Below are 22,892 nucleotides of genomic sequence, written 5' to 3'. Positions count from 1 at the left end.
CCCACTTGTGATTTCTTGACAAAGATACTGGAGTAGTTTGCCATTTTCTTCTCCAGCTCATTTTACAGATGAGGAAACTGAGTCAAACAGGGTTAGGTGACTTACTTGCCCAGAGTCATATAGCTAGTAAGTGTCTGAAGTTGGACTGGAATTCAGGAAAAGGAATCTTTCTGCCTCCAGACTGAGTCCTTGATCTATGTACCACCTAGCTGCCGACAGTGTACTTGGGAGAGAAGGCTATATAGATTTACAAATACATTGACTGATAGTTAATGTTCGTTAACTGACTGACAGTGATACCTCACTTCTCTATTTTGAGTATAAACTCTGAGGGAGTTTTTTCCTTCTCTTTTATCAATTCAAGGCTAGAGATACAGAAAAAAGGATGGGGGGGGTGCAGCTTGATGGCACAGTAGATAGAATACCAGCCTTGGAACTAGGAAGACCTGAGTTCAAATCCAACCTCAGACACTTCATACTCACTAGCTACATGACCTTGGGCAAATCACTTAACTCCATTACTACCAAAAAAATAAAAATAAAAAAATAAAGCAAAACAGGGCCAAGAAATTTACCAAGCAAAAGACTTTTTAAGTGTGATATGATCAGGAGGGTACTTGATAGAGCCAGATCTGCTCTAACAGCAGACTGTTAAACTTGCAGTGTAAGCATTTATATCTCAGAATTGACACCCATTACATATCAGGTCTTGATTCATTGTTATGTTAATTGTCTAAACATAAAAAAGTTGAGAAAATGTTAAAAATATAGACTGTTGCATAATTTTGTTTTCTTTTTCTTAAGAATTGGTTTTTAGGGGCAGCTAGGTGGCGCAGTGGATAGAGCACCAGCCCTGGAGTCAGGAGTACCTGAGTTCAAATGTGACCTCAGACACATGATAATTACCTAGCTGTGTGGCCTTGGACAAGCCACTTAACCCCATTTGCCTTGCAAAAAAAAACAAAAACAAACCCTAAGAATTGGTTTTTAAATATATTGGAACATCTCTGGATAGGACTTTTCTTCAAGACATTGCCAAAGATCCAGGAAAGCAACTGGGAGGAGATACAGGAGACATCTATAGATGAGATCATTTAATCTAATTTTTTGATGCTTTATGTATGATCACAGCTTGTTAAGTCTCTGAATGTGTGAATAAACTGGCAATGAACTGAGAAACAAGAGTTCAGTTAGAGTAAAGGTTGCTGAATTTGGTACAGATAGTTGATTTTATGGTTTGATATTCTGAGCAATCAATTCCCCCCCCCCAAATTAATTTTGGACTGGACCAACAAGGATCAATTCAAAATTTTTAAAGACACTACATTGGCTTTAAGGGGGGGGGGTTTAGAGGGGGGGAAAGGGAGAGCAACCTAGATATTTGCTAAGTAAGCTGTTAGATACCAGTTTCTTAGAAAGACTATCCTATCCTTAGCCTGTGCCAAAGAGAAACTCACATGGAAGATCCAACTGATGGTTAGTGTTGTCTAGTGTTCAATTTAGATATTGTAATCCATTCCTATATAAAAGTTATTTTTTTTTGAAGCTTTAAGCAGCACTGAAGTCACCCAACATGGGTCCCATGTTGGTTGAAAAGTGTTAAAATAATATAGTTGCACCTGCTTTGATCTGGGATGGTAAATGAAAATATTCCTTGCTCTCCAATAATACTTTTGATTTTTCCTCTACTTTCTTGACTCAACAACCTCTCCTATTCTGAAGTTTACACAATCCAAATTTATCAAACAATTTAGAATTTGGTGGCTATAATTTACTGATCCCCAGGATCACCTACTTCTCTGGGAAAGACAAACACCCACACAAAACCAAAAACTGAAAAACCAGATTCCTGGTCTCATCTTCCTCTATACTGTCCATTCCCCCTTAAACAAGATCATGTGCTAAAATCTTACAAGACTCAGCCAATAGTTCAAGAGTCTAGACTGAGCTTAATTCAGGCCAGTCATCTGGTACACAAGAACTGACAAAATGAGAGATTCACAGGTCACTTAATGGGCAAATAAAATTTACTTAACTATATAGCAGGAGAAGGATATTTAACAAGGACAGGTATTAAGAATGCCACTAGTTGAGTGAGGTTCCCTTGACTGTACTGTCCATCATTTTTTATCAGTCAAGATTCAAAATTTCTGGAGCTACTGTAAAGAGAGAAAAAGGCTATTTTAGAAATATTTTATGTAAGGAAGAACCTCCATTTTGATAATTTTATATAATGACAAGACCCCTTAGCCACCCCAATACTAGTTAAGCAACTTGTGACCTTCCATTCTGTTACAATATCTTTATGATTACCAGCTCTGTAACTTAGAACTTTTACTCTCTGAAGTAGCACCTCCAGATCTGAGAGGAGCTGTAATAATTCTTCCACCTCATTGGTTGACTAAGTTTCAGGTACTCACCACAGAATACTACCAATATTCTATATATTCTAAAAGATCCTGAAAAGCTATAAAAATCAAATCTCAATTCTAGGAAAGTAATGATTCACATGGATAAAAATGAGATTACCAGTCTGACATGCAACTTAGATTTTGCCATGCACTCGATATTTTGTGGTGGTTTCAGTGGGTTTGGAGGAAAGATAGGTAGGATTTTGTGGATTAAAGTGATTGGGAAGTCACTGGGTGGGGGGAGGTTGGGAGACAAAAAAAAATTTCCAATGAGTAGGAAAAATGTTATTTGTCTGAAGAGACTGATGAACTCACTAACCAATTTAGATTTTTTCATAAAGAGATATACAGAAGGTGGAAGCAAGACTAAGTAAGGGAGCAAGAATATAAGACTGAGGGGCAGCTATGTGGTGGCGCAGTGGGTAGAGCATGGTCCCTGGAGTCAGGAGTCCCTGAGTTCAAATCTGGCCTCAGACACATAATAAATTACCTAGCTGTGTGGCCTTGGGCAAGCCACTTCACTCCATTTGCCTTGCAAAAAAAAAAAAAAACTAAAACAAAAGAATATAAGACTGGCATACAGACCCTTCCCAAAAAGTATTCAAAATGTTAAAGCTGATAAGAAAATGACCTTTACACAGTAAAGAGAACAAAAAAGAATTAAAGGGAGCTGATAACCCCAGAATAATTTAGAAGATAGTAAGAGAATACTTGGGATAGTTATGTGGTACAGTGGATGGAGTCCTAGGCTTGGAGTGAAGACTGATCTTCCTGAGTTCTAATCTGGTTTCAGATACTGACTAGCTGTGTGACCCTGGCCAAGTCACTACACCTTGTTTGCCTCAGTTTCCTCATCTGCAAAATGAGCTGGAAAAGAACATAGCAAAACATTCCAGTATCTTTAACAAGAAAATCCCATGAAGTAGGTCATGGACACTACTGATCAAACAACAACAATAACAGAAAGAGAGCATTTACCTATCCTTGATGAAGTCAAGTCACCTGGTACAGATGACCTTTATCCTAAGATCATATATGATTGTTAAGTCATTGTTGGTGAATTTGAAAGATTATGGAAAATGGGAGAAGTCCCTCAAGATTAGCAAAGGACAAACATTGTTCTAATTTTAAAAAAAAGATATCGGGGCAGCTAGGTAGCACAGTGGATAGAACACCAACCCTGGAGTCAGGAGGACCTGAGTTCAAATGTGACCTCAGACACTTAATTACCTAGCTGTGTGATCTTGGGCAAATCACTTAACCCCATTGCCTTGCAAAAACTTAAAAAAAAAAAAAAAAAATATATATATATATATATATATATATATATATATATATATATATCAAAAGAGTTTTCAAACTATAGACTAGTGAGCTTGACTTTAATTTCTGGGAAAATTCTAGAAAGGTTAAAAAAAAACTCTAGAAAGGTTCATTAAAAAGACAGATGACAAACATCTAGAAAGAGAAATAAGAATTACAAAAGGCATATTTCATTAAGAAATGGTTTTGCCAGATGAACTTAATTGTCTTTTTTGACAAGACTACTAAAGAAATAAATCTGAGAAATGTTACTATGTATAATCTACCTAGATTTCAGCAAAGCTTTGATAGAAACATCTCTTATTTTTCTTGTGGATAAGATATAGAGCTATGGGTTAGATTATAATGCAGTCAGATGAATTTGTAATTGTTAATTCTTCAATGTCAAAATAACAAACGATCTTCAAAGGAATATTTTAGGAATCTGTACTTGGGCCACGATGTTTAACATTTTGATCGATGACTTGGACAAAGGCACTGATGTTCTTTTCATCAAATTTCCAGGTGACATGAAGTTGGAAAGGATGGCTAGTTAACACATTAGATGACAGGTTTCAAAAGGATCAGCAGGCCAGAACATTGAACTAAGTCTTATAACATAAAATTCAGTAGGAATAAATGTAAAGTCTTGCATTTAAGCATAAAAAAATAAACTCTACAAATGTAAAATAGGGAGGTGTGGATACAGACCATTTGTTCTGAGCTCAATATGAGTCAGCTATGGCTATCACAGCTTAAAAAAGGGAACTCAGCATTATCAAATTTAATTGATGCAGGGAAAGTTTCCCACTTTTAATTAATAAACACTAATAAAGATTTCCAATAAATTTTAATTTCCTTTTTCTTTTTTAAAAAAATTATACTTTATAAACATATCATAGAAGAACCAATTACTTCTTCAAGTCATTGTTAACACCTCAATTCGGTATTCAAAAGACTTTCCTAGGACATGATAGTAACATAAGTCAGTAGAAGGGTGATCATCCCTTAGTCTTGGAGAGTAACAATGATCTTGGCTTGACAAACAAGCTAAAAGAAACATCCCCCAGAAAAGAAATAAAAAATGTTTTGAGTTTCCCAAGAAGGGAATTAAAATTAGACTTGTCTGGGGTCTTGGACACTTACCTAAAATATTAGATGAAGAAATTAAACTTCACCATAAAAGTAGATCCAGTTTTAAACAGCAAGCAGTTGAATCTGCTTCAGGCAAATTTGGAGTGAGGGGAAGGTGAAATGGGTCTAGAGTGGTGGTTTGGTTCTTCCAATGGAGATCCAAGAAGAAATAAGGATGTGGTTGAACTCTTGAGGACAGAGGAAAGTTTATGGGTGGAATCTTTGGAAATGACTCCATGCCCAGAGATAAGACTAGAAAACTAGCTTCTGAATATAAAGGGATCAAAATATCCCTTTTTTTAAGGGAATCAAAATCGATCCATCTCCTTTATCCCTGATACATTTATCAGGTAAAAACTCTTTTTTTGAGGATTTACTTGTTCAGTGGTATCGGATTCTTTGTGACCCTATGGGTCATGGCATGCCAATACTGTCCTTAGGGCACTCTTGGCAAAGATAATGGAGTGGTTTGACATTTCTGACTCAAATGGATTAAGGCAAAGAGAGGTTAACCGATTTGCCCCATGGTGACACAGATATTAATTGTCTACAGCTAGATTTGAACTTCGGTCGGTCTTTCTGACTCCAAGTCCAGCACCCTGTCCACTCTGCCATCTAATTGCCCACTAGGTGTGAACAAAATCTGAATACATCCCTAGGTGTGACATGAATTCTATTTAGTTTGACTGAGGGACTTGATCACTCCTTTTGGACTTTAGTTGGAATGAAGAGTTTTGAGTACCAACAATGGAGAGAAGAGTCAAACCTTTGGCAAGAAATCAAATGAGGAGGAGGAACAGAGGTTATGCTTCATTCTTTGATTTGTCTCAGGCTCCTTCCCTTTGATTGGTGGAGAATCTTGAGAGCTTGAAAGAATCCAAAGGATTTTGATTTCCTATTTTTCTCATTTGGATCCTGTTGGTGTCCCAAGAATAGCTGATGGCAGAGTTTGCACTAGTTGTCAAGAACAGATTGGATGCAGATTCATAGCTCTATAAAGATGTAAGTGGAAAAACTATACCAAACCTAAGAGGAACATCTTGAGTACCACAGCTAACGGATTTCAAAGAGCTATGAATTCCCTTTTGCCAACCATAACTGAAATAGTAAAATACCCCCCCTTTTAAAAGCTTATTCATTCTGACTGAAGGATTGATAATCAGTTGATAATTATGGAAGAAGGCACACTGGTAGGGACTCATTCACTCTAGATTATAAAGCTATGTGTCAGCCACCCCACCCCCCTCACAACACATACATACACACTTTTCAGTACTACCCCTAGACTCATGAGGTAGTATGGTTTTCTTGGGACCTAGACTGACAGTATGAGCAGGGGTTAGGAGAAGAGAGTATTATTATGAGAATTTGTTACACTAAAATGAGACTGGGAAACAAAATTTTACCAAACTGCATTTCTTATATCAGAAAACATAGAACTAAGAAAGTTCAAGGCTTAGTTTTAATTATATTTTCAGTGAAGATCTCTGCTATCTACTCCTAACTTTAAAAATAATTTAGTATATTTTCTCATTTGGTTATCTTAAACCTTTGCACGTTTTATCTTAAATCAGTAATCCACAATGCCCATTAATTGGGGAATGGTTAAACAAGCTACTAATGTATTGTTTTGATACTTAATTTTAGTTTCAGTGTGGTATAGTAGAAAGAATTCAGAATTTGGAATTGAGGATATGAGTTCAACCCCATGTTGCTTCATCTTCTCTGGACCTCAGTTTCTTGAATTGTAAAACAAAAAATTAGATAAGATGACCTCAAAGTCCCTTTCTGTAATACCTACCATATGCTCAGCTCTGTGCTAGGTATTGATGAAATATATATGAATGTGATTCAGCATAGCATGGAGGAGAATAAGCCAGCCTTGGAATCACAAAGACTTGTCAAGGTTTGCCTAATATATGCTGGTAGTGTGACCCTGAGTTAAGTTCCTTAATGTCTCATTGACCTAAAAGGATGTTTCTTAGCAGGAGTCCCTTATATCCATGGAATAATAGGAATAGATACTACCACCTAAAGGGGAAAAGCAAACAAACAACACACCTATGACATCAATAGTTAACAAACAAACCTAGCTATACGTGCTTTCCCATTTGGCCATTAATGGCTCTGTGTATCATATCAGTTCACATGGCCAGTCCATGTGTCATAGTTTTAAACTTTAATCAAATATATTTTAGTTAGACTAAGTTATTGTTTGTCACAAGTATCATGTGCTCTTCCCAAATGACTCATATCTTCATTTGACTACTTTTATCTAAATCTTTCTCCCACTGTGCTGGGATGTCTTTTAAAGTCAAACTACCACCTCTTGGCAGCAGGAATTTCCACCCCAAACAGCAATCTCAGGTCTCCTGTTACAAGGTTGCTTGGTTAATAAGTAGGTCTGTGAACAACACCACTTGGGAATGCTATTTACTCCTGCTGTGTGACCATGTGGTTTTATCAAAGAGGGTACAAATTTTGTTGGTAGCCATTTCAGTTTATAGTATTCTAATATTGGTCAAAGGAGAGACATTTATTTATGCTGATGCAACATTGCCTCTCTTCATTCCTTGGATTTTGAGGCAGATGGATATCTAAATTGCTTTTTTCTCTGACTTTTGGCCCCAAGCTTTTTCAGAGAAATCAGTGCCTCATTACAGTTATAAGCAACTCTGAATACTGGTATACAAGCTGGTAGTACCACCCAGAAGTCAAATAATAAATAAAATGTTAAAAAATTTTTGGATACAATTACTGGCAATCAAAATTGTTTTCACTTTACCTCTGTCCTCTCATTCTTAATCTCTGTTGGAATCTTAGCAAAAAACTGATTTGATAACAGTTCAAACACAATGAGCCTGATTCACTTCTGCATGTCTTTCAGAGCAAAGGGAGAAGAACTTTCAGATTTTCTTTTTAAGCCCAAGGGCAGAAATACTATCTAATAGCCAACAACTCATGCAATTGCCAACTTGGACACTCAAGATCATCTGCACAAAAAAAATAGGGAAAGTTTGCCTTTATAGTTACCCTGGGCTCTCCCTTTTTTTTTTTATTATTTGATAATTAGTATTGAATACCTTAATTTCACCTAGCTTACCTTTGGTCCAGAAATGTGGCAGTTCCAGCCCCAACTGAGTTATGATCCAAACAGACAAGGCTACCAAAAGGCATGCTCTGCTACTCAATTGTGATTTTTCTATTGCATAGAGAAAAGCAAGTCCAAGCCAGACCCTGCTGGATGTGTTGGATGATCTGTGATCAGAGGAAGGGTGCAGACTTTATCTTTCCAGTTTACTCATGAGAAACACAGAAAAGGGACCACAAGTTTCAAGCTGTCTACTTGGCCAAGAAGCATGGCTACATTAAGAGTATCATAAAAATGACACAATCCATGATGTAGGCCAAGTGGAACTTCTCTTGCAAAAGTAGTTTTCTGGAATCCTTACTGAATTAAAAAAGAGGAAAGGGTTTTTCATTGCTGCTAAGGGCATCCATACTGACCAGTTTGTATAAGAAAGCTCAACTCAACATTGGCAATGTATTTTCATGTGATAGATATTATGCCTGAAGGGACAGTATTATGTTGACTGGAGACTAGATGTATCTGGAAACTATACCACAGTGATTGCCCAAAATTGTGAAACCAAGAAAATGAAGATGAAGCAACCTTTAGGACCTAAGGAAGTGATGCTGGAGAAGGTCATATTGATAAATCCATCCTTAAAGCAGGTTAGAAGGGAGTCAAGTCTTCAGATATAGCTTGGGGCATTTTTTCCACATTAAAGAAAAAGCAAGCAAGAAAAGTAACTTGAACCTAAAAATTATTTCCTCCTGACCAGAGGTGTCATACACATGGCCAGCAACATGTGTAACCCAAATCAGATTAAAATGTAATGGGAAATATTCAACAAAATAAGTTTAAATACAATAAAAGATAGATAATATTACATTCAGCTAACTCAGCCTTAATATGCTATACCTTCCCACCTTCCCTCAATCTCCTCTCCCCTCTTATTAAAGGACTGGAGGAGTAGAGCACCAAGCTCCATTAAAACTTTCTTTTTTTTTAAGTTTTTTTTTTGCAAGGCAATGAGGTTAAGTGGCTTGCCCAAGGACACACAACTAGGTAATTATTAAGTGTCTGAGGCTGGATTTGAACTCAGGTACTCCTGACTCCAAGGTCAGTGCTCTATCCACTGTGCCACCTAGCCACCCCCCCTTAAAGCTTTCCTTAATAGAGTGCTGGAAGGATTTTCTCAATTAACTTCCCATCCAAAATTCTGCTTGGTTTCTCAAGTTGGATTTGAACTCAGATCTTCCCAGTTCCAGGTACAGTTCCCTATCTACTGTGCTACCTAAGATGTCCATTGCTGGCTTATAGAATGCACTTAATGTTTATTGAATTGAATTTTAAAAACAACATATGACCCTCAAGGATTCTTATGCATGAATTTAGGAGGCATATGTTTAATAATACTGCTTTAGGTTAGCAATATTTAGGGGGTTGGATAAATATTTTTCAGGCTAATAACCTCTCTCTCTCAGGAGAGCAGAACAGCAAATCTCATTGCCCAATATCCTGCTCCCAGCCCAGTAGTAATCAGTCTCCCTTTGAGATGGGTGGGCAGAAGAGATTATAGTATTTTTCATGTCTTCCTACTAGCCACATTTAGACAAACTCTTCAATAAATTCCAGTGGCTCCCTATGACTTCTAGGAATATAAAATCCTAAAGTGATCAAAGTTCTTCATAACCTGATGCCTTCTTAATTTTCCAGTTTGTTTTTATACCCTATACACCCTCACTTATGACACTGGTCTCCTTATGGTGTCTTGAACTAATACTATCATCACCTGGAATTCTCTCCCTTCTCACCTTTGCCTCCAGGTTTCCTTCAAGTCCCAGATAAAATTCTACCTTCTATAAGAAATCATGCCTGATCCCCTTAATGCCAGTGCCTTCCCTTTATTGATTATCTCCAATTTATCTTGTATATATCTTGCTTGTATGTTAGCACAGTTCTTGAAAGCTTTTATTATATAGTAGCACTGGCTATGCTTGATTATTGACTGTGATAACATACACATACATGCACATGCTACAAAGGCAGCATTGGGACATTTTAAAAATACAGAAAAGAAGTTTGGGAGGGAATGTAAACATGCAGGATAATATCATCATATTAAATTTATATGCTTTTAAAAATTTTATATGAAATAGACTTATGATTTCATATACAATGTCTTTATTATCCATCCATGAGACATACATGTTTACTGATGTTTATCAAATCCCTAACATAAAAAGGAAAGTTAAAAAGAAGTAATGTCTGAGTAATAGCTTCTGTTTTTTAGTTGGACAATTTATTTGAAATTTTTGAATCCCAGTGCTCCAGCTGAGTTCATCACCAAATGTAGATACGGGAAAGAAACCACAGCGATGTTATGTTCTCAAAACTATTTTATCTAGACTATCTTTGGAGAGCTTTAAATTTTCTGAAAAGTAACTTTTTATTTTTTTTTATTTATTTTTATTAAAGATGTTGAGTTTTACAATCCCCCCCCATCTTCCTTCCCTTCCCCTGGAAAGCATGGAAAGCAATCTATCAAGTCTTTGTTTCCATGTTGTTCCTTGTTCCAAATTGTGTGTGATGAGAGAGAAATCATATCCTTAAAGAAGAGACAAGAAGTCTAAGAGGTAACAAGATCAGACAATAAGATATGTTTTTCTCTAAATTAAAGGGAATAGTCCTTGAACTTTGTTCAAAGAGTAACATATTTAAGAAGGATTTGCTTTATTCAGAAACTATAATTGCGACCAATGAATGAGTGGAAATGAAAGGATGACAAATTTTGTAATAAGCGAAATAGATGGATTGGTAATTTTCTTTAATGATTCTCAAAAATTTGGTAGACAGAACAATACTGGAATAATTTAAGTGGGAAGCCTACAGAATCTGGACAAGAAACTTAATTTTTTCAGTGTTCCTAGGCAACTTCATGATGCTATAGATTGTATAATAGTTGCTGATCTATATTACTAGTGAATTTTCTCATTAAACCCATGAATTTACAGCCTTATATCTATGAAATTACAGTTAAAGAAAAACATAGGTTTATCAAGTAAGGAGAGTGGAAAGTCAAAAGGAAAAGGAAGGAATCCTAGAATGTGGCTAATGGAACTTTTGTCTTTGTTTCTAAATCCCAGGAGCCTGACACAAATGCTTCTTGAATGGAAACTTTGAAGGGAGGGGGGAATTAATACCAGAAGGGCAGCAAGAAGTGTGAAGAGGATGGTATTAAAGACTGGAAGTCTTTGCCCTAATGATGGTTAATTGCTTTTGAGTCTGATTTTTTTTCCCTAATGTCATCTAGTTAAATCATAGACCCTGACAGGAACCAAGTTTCAAAGACTATGCTACCTGGATTTCTATAATCTTTTGATATTACCCTCTTATTCAGAGTTGGGCACAAGAACCCAATCAATAGGTTTGGGAGAAAGAATAGAATGGCGTGAAAAGTATCTGAATTTGGAGTTAGAAAAATCTAAGCTTACTAAGAGTGTGACCGTATTTCTAAGGTAGCTCCTAGTCTAACAACTTGTTTTGAGACTTTGAAAGATTAGGAAATCCCCACTTGAAGATGCATTATGTAGGGAGAAAGAGGAAACCCACAGAAGCAAGGGCGGTGCGCCCGGAGGGGAAGGGCGGCGCGCTAAGGGCGCGGGCGCGGGCGCGGCGCTTGCAGGGGGCCGGGCCCGCACAGCAGGCGGGCCCGGGAGCACCGGCCGGCACGGGTGCAGGCTGCGGACAGCGAGAACACTGTTGGGATTTAAAGTTGGCCTTGAATCTCCCAGTTCTAACGACAAGGGCGGCGCTTCTAAAATAAACTTCCCCCGGCTCTTTTCCATCACGGGATAGGGTGGAGCGATGTCTCTGTCTCTGCCCCGCGCACGAATAAGGGGTTGGGTGGGTTTCTGCGTGTCCGCCTCTCCCCTTCCCCGTTTAAAGCGGAATCTGTGGTGTGAAGACTCTCTCCGGCCTTCCACGGGGGCTGGGGCTGCGCTCCGCAGCGGCCCCGGGGAAGCGGGGCACATTCCGCGGCTGCCTCCGCCGCATCACTCGGGACACCCCGGCTCGCCTCCCCTCCCCGCCCTCCCGCACTCGCCAGTCCGGCCCGGTCCGGTCCGGTCCGGCCCGGTCCGGCCCAGTCCGGCTCAGTCCTTCGGGGCCGGGCTGGGGCCAGGGCGCGGGCCGCCGCGCCCGGGAGGAAGCCCTCCCTGCACCGAGTCCTGGCCCTCCTCTCCTCCGCCTCCCGCCCCTTCCCCGCCCCCTCCGCTAGCCCAGGCCGAGCGGGGCGGGGGCCGCGGTCCTCTTCCGGGACGCGAGCGGAAGTCGGCTGAATTTGAATCCTCGGGGCCGTTGGTCGGGGTGCGGGTCGGCCTTTCCGTCGCTGCCGGAGGACGAGCAGGAAGGGGATTTAAAAAAAAAAGAGCATGTTCGCCTCCGGGTCCTGCGGGGATCTCCCGGCCGCTTCCTCGGTGAGTCTGGGAAGCCCGGGCTGGGCCGTGGCCCCGGTGCGGCCGTCCAGGGCTCGCGCAAGGCCGCGGGGTATTGTGCGGTCCGCCCGAGGAGCCACGGCGCTGGTCAGCTCCGGCGGGGCGGGGCGGGGGCTTCGGGGGCCGCCCTTTGTCTGCGGCCCGGGCGTGCGCGGGGCGGAGGCTTCCGGACACCCGGGCCTCGCCTTAATGCCGGCCCACAAGCGGGGGCCCCCTGGGCCGCGGGGCGCGGGGCGTCCCCTGAGCCGCGGGGCCCCCTGGGCCGCGGGGCCCCCCTGGGCCGCGGGGCCCCCCTGGGCCGCGGGGCCCCCCTGGGCCGCGGGGCCCCCCTGGGCCGCGCGGACTCTGCTTTGTCTGAATCCAAGACCAATGCGGGAGATTCCGGGGAGCCCGGAGTGGAAGGCCGGGGCCGGGGCCGGGGCCGGGGCCGGGGCCGGGGCCGGGGCCGGGGCCGGGGCCGGGGCCGGGCCGGCGCTCCCTGGGCCGGCGCTGGCGGCTCGCTCCTCCCCTGCGGTCGGTTTCTTTCTGGGTGAAAAATTCCTGTACAAAAAAAAAAGGCCGCTGACTTCTACCCTGAGCAGCGGGTCTGAGGAGAAGGGGGAGGGGCTGTTCCTTAAAACCTTTGGGGGATTTAGAATGAAATCCGAGAACGCCTTGGGTAAAGCAGAATCCCTGTTTTACTTTACACATTAACATTCTGACTTACCGCAAAATACCTGCCGCCCCGCTCGGTGCCAGGCCCGGCCTGCGCCCTGGGAGCTGAAACCGAGCTCTTTGTTGTTTGGTAACAATGGGGCAAAACACCAGAACCGCAGCCCTGCCTTTTCACCTTCTGGCTTCCGAATGTTAGTCAGCTCTCTCTCTCTCTCTCTCTCTCTCTCTCTCTCTCTCTCTTCTCTCTCTCGCTCACTCTCATATCATGTTTGACTATCTTGAATTTTCAGAACTGTAGCTTAATTGTTACAAAAGTAACAACGCAAAGATTTATTAGCGTAAATAGAGATTACGGTTTGCTTTTTTTTGTCTTGTGAGAGCCTTAATGACACAAAATGTTTATAACTACAACTTCTACACATACTGTAAACTGTATATATTGTTACAAAGTGCTAATAACTAAATCGATGAAGAATGCAGAATCACTTTGGCTCAGTTAATTCCAATCATTTCATCAAATGGTTCAATTTGCTGAATGAATCTGAATGGTGGTCTTCCATTTCTCATTTTCCCCCAATAGTCGATGTCGCTAACTTGCTCCATTTTTCAATGTGCGAGTTTAGACAATTTTACTCTTGATCCTATTTACAAATATTAAGCCAGTTTTCATTAAACATAAGGAAAATGAAACCTGCATTTATTTCCAAAACTAAACAGGTATAAAGCTTTTAAAACGTTTATCTGTAGGAAACTTCAACTGTTAATACTTAACCCTTTTCTGACTATACATTGATCTGGTTTTTTGTTAAATCAAAGTTTGGGAGACCAAGGTTTGATACAATACTTGCTAACCTGTTTTCTTTTTTTAAAAGAGTAATGGTAATTGTCCTAAAGCGGTCAATATTTCTATGGGAATGCTGCAGCTCTAACTCAGGTGGGATTGAAAAGGAGGCAACAAAAACAGGGTTATGGAAAAAAATCATTTGCTGGTGGCATCTGCTTGAAAAGAAGACTTTGCAAATTTCTAAACAGTAAACTCTGTGAGGAAACTGAGCGTCTTACAGGCCAAAAAGGAAATGAGGTCATGAAAACACCTCCCAAGAGTTCGAATAAAATACTGAATCCCAAGAGGAGCTGGTACAAGGATATGTAAAAAGAGGTCAAGGACTGGGGCATGCTCAGAATGCTCTCAAGTTCAGGTACACTAAGGTGACTGGACAGCACAGCATGGGGCAGGCGATCCACGCTCTCCTCTCCCTCAGTAGGTGCTGGCCAATGGGGCGCTGAGGCGTTTTCCAATGTAGATGCCTAGTCCCAAAGCCAAAACATGAGAGATGAACAGCGATGGATTGAATACTTTAAGAAACTCTGCAGAGAAAATGCCCCCTTTTCTTCATGGCTCCACTTTTCCTCATACTCAAAGAAACAACGCTTAGGCTGCCGGAAGTGGAATTCCTTGGGGGGATGTTCTCAGGACAACTGGACCAGTCTGATACCCAGTCCACACTTTTCAGCAAAGCTTCCACTTCTTTTTCTCCTTCTGCAGCTTCTTCTTCAGACTGAGAGCTATGGTCCCTGCTGGTGTGCATGTGAACATCAAACATTATCTGACCATCTTCTTTTGGGGAAGGGCTGTCACAGTAAGAACTGCCTCTGGAACTACTCTGTCCTGATTCATGCTTGGGCGTCCAAAAGAATCTTCTCCATGTCTCCATTGTGAATGGAGGATGAGACTGGAACATGCTCCAGTCCCCCATTTTTCTCATTTCCATTGCCATCATTGCCATTGCCATTGCCTTTGCGTTTGCTGTAGCTCCACCCAGGAACTGTTGAGGCCAGCGGGCGGAAGCTCGCCCACTTTGTTGTTGTTGGGCGGGGGCGGCTGCTCCACCAGCGGGGACTACATGGTCTGGCTGTGCAGCTAGAGCAGCGGGAGCTGGGGAGGTGGCTCGGGCTCGGGCTCGGGCTCCGGCTCCGGCTCGGGCTCCGGCTCGGGCTCCGGCTCCGGCTCGGGCTCCGGCTCTGGCTCCGGCTCTGGCTCCGGCCCTCTAAAGTTTGCTTTCTTGCAGCAATGAAAACTGCCAAGTAAATGTTAAATAGCTTTATCAGGGAAGGCCTTTTGGCTAGTATCTAGCACACTGTGGACACTACAGCATTAATTAGCTCAAATTTAACCAATAATATTATTTAAATGTATAAAGGTGGCTTCCCTCTTGTATGGGTGCTTAGGGCTCATGCCAACCTCAGCCTTAGTCAGAAGGACATATTAAAATGGGAGTTTTGGGCTTTCATTACGTTTTGGTACTTTCCAGAGATTTATAGTAAGCAAAAATTTTGTTGTGATTTTGTTGGTTATAAGAAAAATCAAAAGTACAAATTTCATGAATGAATGCTGATCGACATCTGCCTGGGGCACTAAGACGTTTAATGGTTTTCCTTGGCACACAATTCATATTAGTCCGTGGCTAGATTTGAACCTGGGTCTTACTGACTCCTAAGGTCTAAATCCACTAAATCACATTGCTTCTCACAAGACAGCTTAACAGTTCTTACCTATTTCAGGGAAACCTGGACAGTCTACCACTTCTGCATTTTTTTTTATCATTTTTTTAAAATTTATTTTTATTAAAGATATTATTTGAGTTTTACATTTTTCCCCCAATCTTGCTCCCCGCCCCCCCCAGAAAGTACTCTTGTCAGTCTTTACTTTGTTTCCACGTTGTACCTTGTTCCAAATTGGGTGTGATGAGAGAGAAATCATATCCTTAAAGAGAAGAGAAGTCTAAGAGGTAACCAGATCAGACAATAAGCTATCTGGTTTTTTTTCTAAATTAAAGGGAATAGTCCTTGCACTTTGTTCAAACTCCACAGCTCCTTATCTGGATATAGATGGTACTCTCCTTTGCAGACAGCCCAAAATTGTTCCCGATTGTTGCACTGATGGAACTAGCAAGTCCTTCAAAGTTGAACATCACCCCCATGTTGCTGCTAGGGTGTACAGTGTTTTTCTGGTTCTGCTCATCTCACTCAGCATCAGTTCATGCAAATCCCTCCAGGTTTCCCTGAAATCCCATCCCTCCTGGTTTCCAATAGAACAATAGTGTTCCATGACATACATATACCACAGTTTGCTAAGCCATTCCCCAATTGAAGGACATTTATTGGATTTCCAGTTCTTTGCCACCAAAAACAGGGCTGCTATAAATATTTTTGTGCAAGTAATGTTTTTACCCTTTTTCCTCATCTCTTCAGGGTATCGACCCAGTAGTGGTATTGCTGGGTCAAAGGGTATGCACATTTTTTTTGCCCTTTGGGCATAGTTCCAAATAGCTCTCCAGAAGGGTTGGATGAGTTCACAGATCCACCAACAGTGTAATAGTGTCCCAGATTTCCCACTTCGCTTCCAACAATGATCATTATCCTTCCTTGTCTTACTGGCCAATCTGAGAGGTGTGAGGGTGGTACCTCAGAGAAGCTTTAATTTGCATTTCTCTAATAATGATTTAGAGCATTTTTTCATATGGCTATGAATTGCTTTGGTCTCATCTGTAAATTGCCTTTCCATATCCTTTGACCATTTGCCAATTGGGGAAAAGCTTTTTGTTTTAAAAATATGACTCAGTTCTCTGTATATTTTAGAAATGAGTCCTTTGTCAGAATCATTAGTTGTAAAGATTGTTTCCCAATTTACTACATTTCTTTTGATGTTGGTTACATTGGTTTTATCTGTGCAAAAGCTTTTTAATTTAATGTAATCGAAATCATCTAATTAGTTTTTGGTGATGTTCTTCAACTTTTTCTTAGTCATAAACTGTTCCCCTTTCCATAGATCTGACAGGTAGACTAGTCCTTGATCTCCTAATTTGCTTATAGTATTGTTTTTTTTACGTCTATGTCCTGTAACCATTTGGATCTTATCTTGGTTAAGGGTATGAGGTGTTGGTCTAATCTAAGTTTCTTCCATACTTCCAATTTTTATCAAAGAGGGAGGTTTTATCCCAATGGCCAGATTCTTTGGGTTTATCAAACAGCAGATTACTATAATCATCTCCTGCTTTTACACCTAGTCTATTTCACTGGTCCACCACTCTATTTCTTAGCCAATACCAAACAGTTTTGATGACTGATGCTTTATAATATAATTTTAGATCAGGTAGGGCTAAGCCACATTCTTTTGCACTCTTTTTCATTAAGCTCCTGGCAATTCTTGACTTTTTATTTCTCCATATGAATTTACTTACAATTTTTTCTAACTCGTTAGAGTAATTTTTTGGATTTTTGATTGTTAGGGCACTGAACAGATAGTTTAGTTTTGGTAGAATTGTCATTTTTATTATATTAGCTTTACCTATCCATGAGCAGTTGATATTTGTCCAGTTATTTAAATCTAATTTAATTTGTGTGAGAATTGTTTTATAATTGTTTTCAAAAAGATTCTGAGTCTGTCTTGGCAAATAGACTCCCAAATATTTTATATTGTCTGAGGTTACTTTGAATGGGATTTCTCTTTCTAGCTCTTCCTGCTGTTTCTTGCTAGATGTATATAGAAAAGTTGAGGATTTATGAGGGTTTATTTTATAACCTCTGCAACTTTGCTAAAATTGCTAATTATTTCCAGTAGTTTTTTAGATGATTTCTTGGGATTTGCTAGGTAGACCATCATCTGTGAAGAGTGAGAGTTTTGTCTCTTCCTTCCCAGTTCTAATTCCTTTAATTTCTTTTTTCTTCTCTAATTGCTGATGCTAACATTTCTAATATGATATTGAATAGTAGTGGTGATAATGGGCACCCTTGTTCAACCCCTGATCTTATTGGGAATGCCTCTAGCCTCTCCCCATTGAGTATAATGCTTGTTGATGGTTTCACATAGATACTGCTAATTACTTTAAGGAACAGTCCATTTATTCTTATACTCGCTAGTGTTTTTAATAGGAATGGATGCTGTAGTTTGTCAAAAGCTTTTTCAGCATCTATTGATATGATCATATGATTTCTGTTAGGTTTGTTGTTGATATAATTGAGTATACTAACAGTTTTCCTAATATTGAACCAGCCCTGCATTCCTGGAATAAATCCTACTTGATCATAATGTATTATCCTAGTGATGACTTGTTGTCATTTTTCTAAGATTTTATTTAGGATTTTTGCATCTATATTCATCAGGGAGATAGGTCTATAATTTTCTTTCTCTGTTTTAACTCTTCCTGGTTTAGGTAACAGCACCATATTGGTTTCATAGAAAGAGTTAGGCAGAGTTCCATCTTTCCCTATTTTTCCAAAGAGTTTATATATGAATGGAACCAATTGTTCCTTAAATGTTTGGTAGAATTCACTTGTGAATCCATCAGGCCCTGGAGATTTTTTTTTAATAGGGAGTTCAGTAATGGCTTGTTGAATTTCTTTTTCTGAGATAGGGTTGTTTAGGTATTTAATCTCTTCTTCATTTAACGTGGGCAACTTATATTTTTGTAAATATTCATCCATTTCACTTGGATTATCAAATTTGTTGGCATAGAGTTGGGCAAAATAGTTTTGAATTATTACTTTAATTTCCTCCTCATTGGTGGTGAGTTCACCTTTTTCATTTATGATACTAGCAATTTGATTTTCTTCTTTTTTTTAATCAAATTGACCAGAGGTTTATCAGTTTTATTGGGTTTTTTTTCATAATACCAACTTTTGGTTTTATTTATTAATTCAATAGTTTTTTTGCTTTCAATTTTATTAATTTCTCCTTTAATTTTTAGGATTTCTAATTTGGTACTTAATTGGGGATTTTGGATTTGTTCTTTCTCTAATTTTTTTAGTTGCATGTTTAGTGCATTGATTTCCTCTTTCTCTAATTTATTCAATATAAGCATTTAGAGCTATAATATATCCCCTGAGAGTTGCTTTGAATGAATCCCATAGGTTTTGGTATGTTGTTTCATTATTGTCATTATCTAGGATAAAATGATTAATTCTTTCTATAATTTGTTTTTTGGTCCACTCATTTTTTAAAGTGAGGTTATTCAGTCTCCAATTTGTTCTGGGTCTATATCTCCTTGGCCCAGTATTGCATATGACTTTTATTGCATTGTGATCTGAGAAAGATATATTCACTATTTCTCCTGTTCTGCAGTTGTTCATTAGATTTTTATGTCCTAGTACCTGGTCAATTTTCGTATTAGTTCCATGTACTGCAGAGAAAAAGGTATGTTCCTTCCTATCCCCCATTCAGTTTCCTCCATAAGTCTACCATATCTAATTTTTCTAACAATCCATTTACCTCCCTAATTTCTTTCTTGGTTGTTTTATGATTCGATTTATCTAGATCTGATTGCAGGAGGCTGAGGTCTCCCACTAGTAGAGTTTTGCTGTCTTATGTCTTCCTGTAATTCTTTCAGCTTCTCCTCTAAGAATTTAGGTGCTGTCCCACTGGGTGCATATATATTCATTATTGAAATGACATTATTGTCTGTGGTAGCTTTTAGGAGGATAAAGTTTCCTTCCTTATCTCTTTTAACACTATCTATTTTTGCTGTTGCTTTGTCTGAGATAAGGATTGCTACCCCTGCTTTTTTTACTTCAGCTGAAGCAAAATATATTTTGCTCCAACCTTTTACCTTTACTCTATATGTATCTCTCTGCTTCAGATGAGTTTCTTGTAGGCAGCATATTGTAGGATTCTGGTTTTTAATCCACTCTGCTATTTGCTTATGTTTTAAGGGAGAGTTCATCCCATTCACATTCAAGGTTATGATTACTAATTCTTTATTGCCCTCTGTGCTATCTTCCCTCTGTTTGTATTTTTCCCCCTTTCCCCCCTTTTATCCATATTCCCCAGTCATTTGTTTCTGAAAAGCACCCCCTTCAGTGTGTTTGCCCTCCTATATCACACCCTCCCCTTTCTTTCCCCTTTCCCTTTTTCCCTTTTCCCTTCCCTTCCTTTTATTATTTCCCCTTATTTCCCTCACTCCCCTTCCCTTTCTCCGTCCCCCCTCCCATTTTCCCCTTTTAATACTTGAAAGGTTAGATGTTTTATAAGTTAACTGAGTATGTGTAGGTTGACTTTAAGCCAAGTCTGATGAGAAGAAGATTCAGGTGTTTCTCCTCTGCTCCCTTCTTCCCCGCTATTACCATAGTTTTTTTTGTACCTCTTAGTGTAGTGAGATTTACCCCATTCAATCCCCTCCCTCCTCCCATCTCTTTCCTGTCCCCCCCTTTTTAGGGTGGTGGTGTTTTTTTTTTAGATCATTCTAAGTCATAGAAAATTCTGAGTGTCTGTCCCTTCTAGTTCTGTATATTCTATTGAACAGAGTCAAAATTCCTGAGAGTTATTAGAGTCTTTCTCCCAAGTGGGTTAAAGCCAGTTACATCCCATTAGATAGTAGTCTCATGGATAGGTCATGAATGTCCATCATTTCCGGCAAGGTGTATTCTCTCTGTTAGGGTTACTTTTGTCAAGGTTTATGAGAATCTTTTTTTTTTTTTTTACCCCCATGCTGGGATAAAGCCAGTTTCAACTAACTTACTGGATTGCATTTTTTTTACCCCCCCCTTTTTTTTAACCTTTTCATGTGTCTCTTGAACCTCCTGTTTGATGTCCAAATTTTCTGTTTAGCTCTGGTCTTTTCATCAGATAGTTTTGGAATTCTTCCATTTCGTTAAATGTCCATCTTTTTCCCTGGAAGAGAAGGCTCAGCTTGCAGGAAAGTAGATTCTTGGCTGCATTCCAAGCTCCCGTGCTCTTCAAAATATCTCATTCCATGCCCTTCTATCCCTTAATGTTGATGGAGCAAGGTCCTGCATGATTCTTACTGTGGCTCCTTGATATTTAAATTGTTTCTTTCTGCCTGTTTGCAGGATTTTCTCTTTTATCTGATAGTTCTGCAGTTTGGCCACAACATTCCTTGGTGTTTTCATTTTAGGATCTTTTTCTGGTGGGGATCTATGTACTCTTTCATTAACTACCTTGCTCTCCGATTCATGATATCAGGGCAGTTTTCCATCACTAGATCCTGTAATATTAAGTCCAGGCTTTTTTTCTCTTCAGTGTTTTTAGGAAGTCCTATAATTTTCAGGTTGCCCCTCCTCAATCTATTCTCACGGTCAGTGGTTTTGTTGATGAGGTATTTTATATTTGTTTCTATTTTTTCTATTTTTTGATTTTGTTTAACTGACTCTTGCTGTCTCATGGAGTCATTAGTTTCTGTGGACTCCATTATTTTTTGGGGGGAGGAGTTTTCTTCATTAACCTTTTGCAACTCCTTTTCCAATTGGTCAATTCTACTTTTGAAAGAGCTTTCCATTTGACCAATTGAGGTTTTGAGAGAATTAATTTCTTTTTGCATTTGCTAATTTGAGGATCTGAGACAATTATTCTCATTTTGTAATTGTCCAATTGATGATCTGAGAGATTTATTCTCCTTTTGTGTTTGTCCAATTGTACTTTCTAAGTTTTTGTTTTTTGTTGCAAGGTATTAATTGTCTCTCCCAAATTTTTAAACTCCTTCTTTATTTCTTCAAGGAAGTCTTTCTGTGCTGGAGACCAGATTGTATTCTCCTCAGAGGTTCTGGGTCTCTCTGAGTTGGGGTCTTTCCCTTCCAGGAATTTTTCTATGGATCTACCTTTCTGCTGGTCCTTCTTCATTATGCTAAGACCTTGAGTTGGGTGGGGCTGGTTCACAGGGGCTTGGGATCACTAGAGGCTTTACTGAGTGCAGTTCCTCTGGCTGGCCAGTAGGAGGTGCTGGTTGCCCTCTCTGGAGTGTCTGTTACCTTGCTTGAAAGACTTTCTACCTTTGTCCTAAGGGAGGAGTTGGAACTATTGAATTCTTTTGCCTTCACTTAGTGGTGGGCTTTACCCTGGCCTGAGGTCATTCCTCAGCTGGGCTGGGTTTTAGGCTCACACACCTGGGCCTGAGGCAAAAGTAGTTTGCAATTGTTTGTTTGGAAGAAGGCCTCAGTGCAATGGAGGTGTGGACTCAGAGTTTCTCAGACCTGAGGAGCCCAGGGATGGTGTCGGCAGCTGTACTGCACCAGACCTCTTCCCCCAGCCCCGTCCGCAAGTTCCAGGGGGACAGCACCAACGCCAGCGCCTCTGCTTCCCCGCAGACCCAAGCCCCTTTGGTCCAGCCCCACAGCTGATCCAGCAGGTCCTGCTCTCCTGCCCTCAGACTCCCGGTTCCAATTCAGCTGTTAATCTGGATGATCCGGGGCTGATCCTCCCTCTGAGCCCAGACTCACCCGCCCGAATTCTACCCAAATTGCATTGGGAGACAAATCCCGAGGTAGATGTTCTTTTTCCTGGCATTTCTTTCTGGGTTCCTTGAGTCGGATTTCTTTTAAGAGGTTTGTTTCATGTGATAGATGGGGAAGAGATCAGGAGACTTTAGAACTGTGCCTGTCTTCTCTCCGCCATCTTGGCCGGAAGTCCAGTTCTGCATTTCACAAAAGATGGTAATACTTTGAATTAGTGCCTTTCTGGAGCTAATTTGGATGAATAAGTTAGAAATAGAAAGGCTCATATTCTCGCTACATTTTAATGATTACTGGTTATTACCCTCTTCCACTTGCCTAGAAGCATTCTTTCCTCCTTACCTCTACTCAGAAAAAATCCTAATTTACTTAAAATTTAAACTTTATTTACACTGAAACCTTTCTTGATCACTTCCAATCCTTCACCCAATTACCTTGGGTTTTTTTTTGGTATATGCTATTATATATATATATATATATATATATATGTATATATATATATATATATATATATATATATATATATATATGCAATCTCTTCCATAGAATGAAAGCTCCTTGAGGCTCAGACTGCTGGATTTGTGTCCC

At 40.0% G+C, this 22,892-nt stretch overlaps 1 pseudogene; it reads right to left on the bottom strand.

The window, feature by feature from the left end:
* Positions 1–14,304: 14,304 nt before the first annotated feature.
* Positions 14,305–14,970, bottom strand: LOC141522192 (BCL2/adenovirus E1B 19 kDa protein-interacting protein 3-like pseudogene; annotated as a pseudogene).
* Positions 14,971–22,892: the final 7,922 nt, after the last annotated feature.

The sequence above is a fragment of the Macrotis lagotis genome, chromosome 4 (genome assembly GCF_037893015.1).
Source record: "Macrotis lagotis isolate mMagLag1 chromosome 4, bilby.v1.9.chrom.fasta, whole genome shotgun sequence".
Classification (NCBI taxonomy): Eukaryota; Metazoa; Chordata; class Mammalia; order Peramelemorphia; family Peramelidae; genus Macrotis; species Macrotis lagotis.
This window is presented reverse-complemented; position numbering and strand designations above follow the sequence as displayed.